General features: G+C 44.8%; 1 long non-coding RNA gene across 1 annotated transcript; it reads right to left on the minus strand.

Moving 5' to 3' along the window:
• Positions 1–370: 370 nt before the first annotated feature.
• Positions 371–2,968, minus strand: LOC123040861 (uncharacterized). The gene is made up of 4 exons (XR_006418299.1): positions 2,892–2,968; positions 2,604–2,811; positions 1,728–1,779; positions 371–1,635 (listed from the first exon to the last, which is right to left on the minus strand). It is a non-coding gene; the product is annotated as an uncharacterized lncRNA (long non-coding RNA).
• Between the last annotated feature and the right edge of the window lie 3,732 nt (positions 2,969–6,700).

Consider the following 6,700-nt stretch of genomic DNA (forward strand, 5'->3'; position numbering starts at 1 on the left):
CCGGACAATGGGCGAGGCATGATATTGTGCTGCAGTGCACGTTTATTTTTTATCCTTACATCATAAGGGGTCTGCCCAGTCATGTTGCCATTGCAAAGATGGCCCCGAATGTCGGCGAAAGGCTTTAGAACTTTTTTCCACCAGTTAGCCCATGCTAAGGAAGAGTCCCCAACTCGATCATCATCAGGAAAATATTGGAATTCTCTGGGACCAAGGATAATAGGTGTGACCAAAAAGCATAGGTAATTCCAATTTCGTCTTGGGTGTACAGACTCGCTAGAGGAGAAAAGGGTACAACTTGGTCAAGACGAAACTGTCGTGCCACTTGGTCTGGGTGATATGATTCAGCTATACACACGTCGGAGGTGATAGTACCACGCATCCACGGCAGCATGCCTCGATGAATAGAAATTAAGAACGCCCTCTTGGGTTTGAACACACCTTCCATAGTGAGGTAATAGGGGTTCCAAGCAATATTCTTATAATCATCGAGGAAAGCATGTGCTTCTTCAAGAGTACAATCACGTGGCGTCTTAAACATGGTTTTCACCATATTAGGTTGCACTGCCAAAAGTTTAGGGCTCGGGAAATGTGGCTTTTTTGCTCTGTTTCCATAGGGTTTCTTGAGGTACACACCCATCCGTCCAGCAAGGAAGTGGACCGGCCAAATTCTATGTATGAACGAGGGACCAATAGGATGAGTACAAATTCGCCGAAGTGAGTAATAAAGGGAGCAAAGAGCAGGTGGACCCAGAGAGATGCGTCGTCCTAGGGAAATCCATGCTGCTATCACTAATACCCCAGGGTGAATATATGGCCCACCACCAACAACGACGTAGAGGCAAAGCCATATGGCGAGGAAAGCTGCAGTATACATGCGCTGGTCTTCTAAGCTGTTGGTAGCAAAGGAGTCTACTCCACTATTGTGAAAGAAGTCACACCATTCCTTGAAACCTACTTTGCCACCCACAGCAAGCTTGGTCCAACTTTCTAGGAGCCGAGGCAGGAAGTTGGGGTACAAAAGAGTCGAAGGATCCAACTCATCAGCTAGGGGAACATATTCTTCATAAGGTTCACCATCAAGGGGCAACCCCGCGATCTGATGCATATCAAGAAGTGTGACTGTACGCTCACCACACGAAAACAAAAACATGTTGGTGTTGGGATCCTATTTCTCCAATAAAGACCTTAAAAGAGGAGGGAGACGGAATAGTCGCCTAAAGAGCAATAAATGGCTCCATAGACGTAATCCACACCCTCTTCACTCCCCTTCAGGTGGGTATGATGTTTGTTCAAGACATTAGTACCCCATTCGATATATCCAAGAGGCATTGGGGCATATCCAACCTCATGATTCTCCCAGCCTAAACCTTTGGATATCATATGTGTCCCAAGGGTTGGAGCTTCACCAAGTCTGGGCCAGGTGCGGGAGGTTGATAACAACGAGATGGAAAAGATGGCCCTGCCATCCATCCTCACGGTCCAAGCTCAGGATGGCTGTGTGGTACGCCTAACTTCGTAATCACTGGATTGATTATCTCACTAGTATCAGGTTCAAATAGGTTTTTTTTTGGCCAACTGTGATAGAGGCATTCTACATGATTCAGACGAAGATGGTGCCGTGGCTTCCTCCATCTATATACAAGGAAAATATGCATGTTGGTATACGCACGAAGTTACAGAAAGCTAAAAAATAGTACATGAAAGTGCAAGATTGAATATTATACCAAGGTGGAAGTGATGATCCCAAGGTACACAGTCTGCAACGAGAGATGATATCTACAATAAAAAAACATTGCAATATCTGAATCTCATGCCTAGAATAAAAAACACAAGGAATATGAGAAATATAAAACAAGTACGCGTGATTGAAAATATTCCTCATGCCCCAAAACAGTAGCATCACTGTCGAATGACGAACCAAGCCCATATATAGGCTTGCCGGAACGCCGACAGTGATCAAGTCACTAAATTCATACATATATCCGGAAAAAAAATCACTGTCGAACGACGGACCAAGCCTATATATAGGCTTGCCGGAACGCCGGTGATCAAGTCATTAAATTCATGCATACATCGTAAAAAATAAGAATCACTGTCAAACGACGGACCAAGCCCATGTATAGGCTTGCTGGAACGCCGACGGTGATCAAGCCATCAATTCGTACATATGTGATATATAAAAAAATCACCGTCGAACGACGGACCAAGTCCATATATAGGCTTCCCGGAACGCCGACAGTGAGCAAATCATTAATGCATGCATATGTTTACGATGACAAAAAAAATCCCATGGTTGAACGACGGACCAAACCATATATAGGCTTCCTGGCACGCCAACCGTGAGAAAGATGCAAGTCTGTATCTTAAAAGTGAGCATCTTATATTAAAAAAGAAATTAGCAACTGTACGTCAATCAAGTTTGTATATAGCTCGCCGGCACGTCATTGTGAAAAAAAAACGTTTTGCACACTTATGGGACATGATGCACGGTTGTTAATGGCCTAAAGGTAGATTACGTGCATGGATACATCTACAGACTATTAATCTAATCTATGATACTGGTGCATATATATATAGGAAAAAGGCATGAAATGTCTTACCTAAACAAGATCTGACCCACGCCGTGACTTACTTTCCCCGGCTCCCTGCACCTCCAGGACGGATAGATGGAATACTAATTCAAGCAGCAGCCATTATATTAAAGGGCAAATCATTGCTTAATAAGGATCTGACGGAAAGAGGCATATCCAATTTGGGGAGTCAGCACTTGCCAACACGGGAGTGCATCTCAGGAAGGATTAGAAAAATCTAGCACAAAGGGAACAGTGGGCTAATCAGTCCAACAAATCTAGACGCAACAACGCAAGGGAAACCGAAGGTTAATGCACCTGGGATCACGGCCGGCCGGACGGAATCAGACCTAGTCTCCGACGTCTTCTAGTTGGTCCAAGGAAAGAGAAGAAGGCAGCCGGTTGTTTAATAAAGGTTTTTTTTAGAGAGAGGTTGTTTAATAAAGGGTTAGGGGAACAACGGGATAGAGTTTGTTAGGCCGGAGATTGTGGGTCAGCTAGCCTCCGTATCCTGATTCCTAGCTTGCACGATTGCAGAGTTGGTTCGCACCATGTTAAAAAAAGGAGAAAGAAGAGTTGCATATCCACAAGCAGTTGGTACACAATTGACTAAAAAGTCATAAGCCCATATACTCAGGGAAAGTGCTTTAAACAAAATATGTATAACCAAGTTTCGAGCTCTGGGCCCGAGTAAAAAAAAAAATCTCTTCGAACCCAGACCTCGAGGGGTATCTGTTGACATAGATTTTGACCAAGATAAAATAATTGTATAAAACACATAAAATATAATTAAAAAAAGTCAAAAATCCATTTTATAATGAGAAGAAGCAATTAAAAATATATATAATCAATCGTTCAAAGTGATGACCGACAAAATAGGGGTATGATATATTTTTGAATGTCGATAGTGCACATATTAAACCAAAAAATTTAAAATACGACGAAACTCGTTAGGTTTTGTTATGAAGAAAATACAGAGGGCACCTGGCTCGCACGCATGCGCACCCTACTAACGGCGAAAATAAAAAAAATTGTTGCCGTGAGGGACATTATTATCACCAAAATGGCGACTATATGACAAATGTTCGACTTTGTTCCATCGACAAAACGAATTAATTAAACGGCACATAAAAAATATCGCCCCAATGAAATATACAGGCGATGTCACTGGTAGAAAAAGAGGCTTCCGTCCAGCCCCATTAGTCGCGAAACTGTAGGAACCGCGACTAATGAAGTCTTTAGTCGCGGTTCGGCAGACGAACCGCGACCAAAGGCCTGGGCCCAGGGCGCTCGGTGGCCAGCTGGTGCACGTGAGGGGCTTTAGTCGCGGATGGCCAGGCCAACCGCGACTAAAGGTGCGCAAAGGCCTTTAGTCGCGGTTGTCCAGGCCAACCGCGACTAAAGCTCCTCCCCTATATATACCAGTTCAGCACACTCACTTAGCCATTTGGTGCCACTTCTCTTCACAAGCTTCACAAGGGGGTGTAGGTTTGCTTTTGGTTCCTCTTATGCACACAAGGTGTTTGATGAAATACCCTAAGAGGGTGAAACAAACATGATATGAAGTGTTGGAGCCACACTTGAGGTTCCTCATTTATTTTTTCCTCCTCGATCGCGGTTAGCAACTTGAACCTTTCATGCATGTGTGTCATTGATAAAATATGCATGTGTGCAGTTCATTGTTTAATTTATATTGTTTGTAGCTAGTTAGTTTAACAAATGCATGATGGTTAATTATATATTTTATATTATAATAATGCAGATGAATCGGCAATGGATGTACGGTAACCGACTCTCCGGCGAGTTCACTACGGGTTTGAAAGATTTCCTCGTAGTGGCTAATGCGAACAAGCAGGGGGGTTTTGTTATCTGTCCATGTGTTATCTGTAAGAATCAGAAGGGTTACTCTTCCTCAAGAGATGTTCACATGCATCTGCTTCGGCACGGTTTCATGCCAAGCTATAATTGTTGGACCAAGCATGGAGAAAGAGGGGTTATAATGGAAGAAGATGAAGAAGGGGATGATTTCATCGATGAAAGCTATCTTGCTCATTTCGGTGATACTTTCATGGAGGATGCTGAAGGTGAAGGGGAAGGTGAAGAAGAGGCACGTGATGATCCCGTTGATGATCTTGGTCGGACCATTGCTGATGCACGGAGACGCTGCGAAACTGAAAAGGAGAGGGAGAATTTGGATCGCATGTTAGAGGATCACAGAAAGGCGCTGTACCCCGGATGCGATGATGGTCTGAAAAAGCTGGGCTGCACACTGGATTTGCTGAAATGGAAGGCAGAGGCAGGTGTAGCTGACTCAGCATTTGAAAACTTGCTGAAAATGTTGAAGAATATGTTTCCAAAGGATAACGAGTTGCCCGCCAGTACGTACGAAGGAAAGAAGGTTGTCTGCCCTCTAGGTTTAGAGGTTCTGAAGATACATGCATGCATCAACGACTGCATCCTCTACCGCGGTGAATACGAGAATTTGAATGAATGCCCGGTATGCACTGCATTGCGTTATAAGATCAGAGGCGATGACCCTGGTGACGATGTTGAGGGCCAGAAACCCAGGAAGAGGGTTCCCGCCAAGGTGATGTGGTATGCTCCTATAATACCACGGTTGAAACGTCTGTTCAGGAACAAAGAGCATGCCAAGTTGTTGCGATGGCACAAAGAGGACCGTAAGTCGGACGGGGAGTTGAGACACACCGCAGATGGAACGCAATGGAGAAAGATCGACAGATGGTTCAAAGATTTTGCAGCTGACGCAAGGAACATAAGATTTGCTCTAAGTACGGATGGCATGAATCCTTTTGGCGAGCAGAGCTCCAGCCATAGCACCTGGCCCGTGACTCTATGCATCTACAACCTTCCTCCTTGGTTGTGCATGAAGCGGAAGTTCATTATGATGCCAGTGCTCATCCAAGGTCCGAAGCAACCCGGCAACGACATCGATGTGTACCTAAGGCCATTAGTTGATGAACTTTTACAGCTGTGGGGTGGTGTCCGTGTGTGGGATGAGCACAAACAAGAGGAATTTGACCTACGAGCGTTGCTTTTCGTAACCATCAACGATTGGCCTGCTCTTAGTAACCTTTCGGGACTGTCAAATAAGGGATACAATGTATGCACGCACTGCTTACATGAGACTGAAAGTGTACATTTGCCAAATTGTAAGAAGAACGTGTACCTTGGGCATCGTCGATTTCTTCCGAAAATTCATCCAGTAAGAAAGAAAGGCAAGCATTACAACGGCAAGGCAGATCACCGGCCGAAGCCTGCGGAACGCACTGGTGCTGAGGTATTTGATATGGTCAAGGATTTGAAAGTCATCTTTGGAAAGGGTCCTGGCGGACAATCAGTTCCGAAGGGAGCTGACGGGCACGCATCCATGTGGAAGAAGAAATCTATATTCTGGGAGCTAGAATATTGGAAAGTCCTAGATGTCCGCTCTGCAATCGACGTGATGCACGTTACGAAGAATATTTGCGTGAACCTCCTAAGCTTCTTGGGCGTGTATGGGAAGACAAATGATACAAAGGAAGCACGGCAGGACCAGCAACGTTTGAAAGACCCTGATGACCGGCATCCGGAATGGTTTCAAGGTCGTGCCAGCTACGCTCTGACCAAAGAAGAGAAGGTCATCTTTTTTGAATGCCTGAGCAGTATGAAGGTCCCGTCTGGATTCTCGTCCAATATAAAGGGAATAATAAACATGGCGGAGAAAAAGTTCCAAAACCTGAAGTCTCACGACTGCCACGTGATTATGACGCAATTGCTTCCGATTGCTTTGAGGGGGCTCCTGCCGGAAAATGTTCGAGTAGCCATTGTGAAGCTATGTGCATTCCTCAATGCAATCTCTCAGAAGGTAATCAATCCAGAAGTTCTACCACGGTTACAGAACGATGTGATCCAATGTCTTGTCAGTTTCGAGTTGGTGTTCCCGCCATCCTTCTTCAATATTATGACGCACCTCCTGGTTCACCTAGTCGAAGAGATTTTCGTTCTCGGTCCTGTATTTCTACACAATATGTTCCCCTTCGAGAGGTTCATGGGAGTATTAAAGAAATATGTTCGTAACCGTGCTAGGCCAGAAGGAAGCATCGCCAAGGGCTATGGAAATGAGGAGG

Source organism: Triticum aestivum, chromosome 2B, assembly GCF_018294505.1.
Source record: "Triticum aestivum cultivar Chinese Spring chromosome 2B, IWGSC CS RefSeq v2.1, whole genome shotgun sequence".
Lineage (NCBI taxonomy): Eukaryota > Viridiplantae > Streptophyta > Magnoliopsida > Poales > Poaceae > Triticum > Triticum aestivum.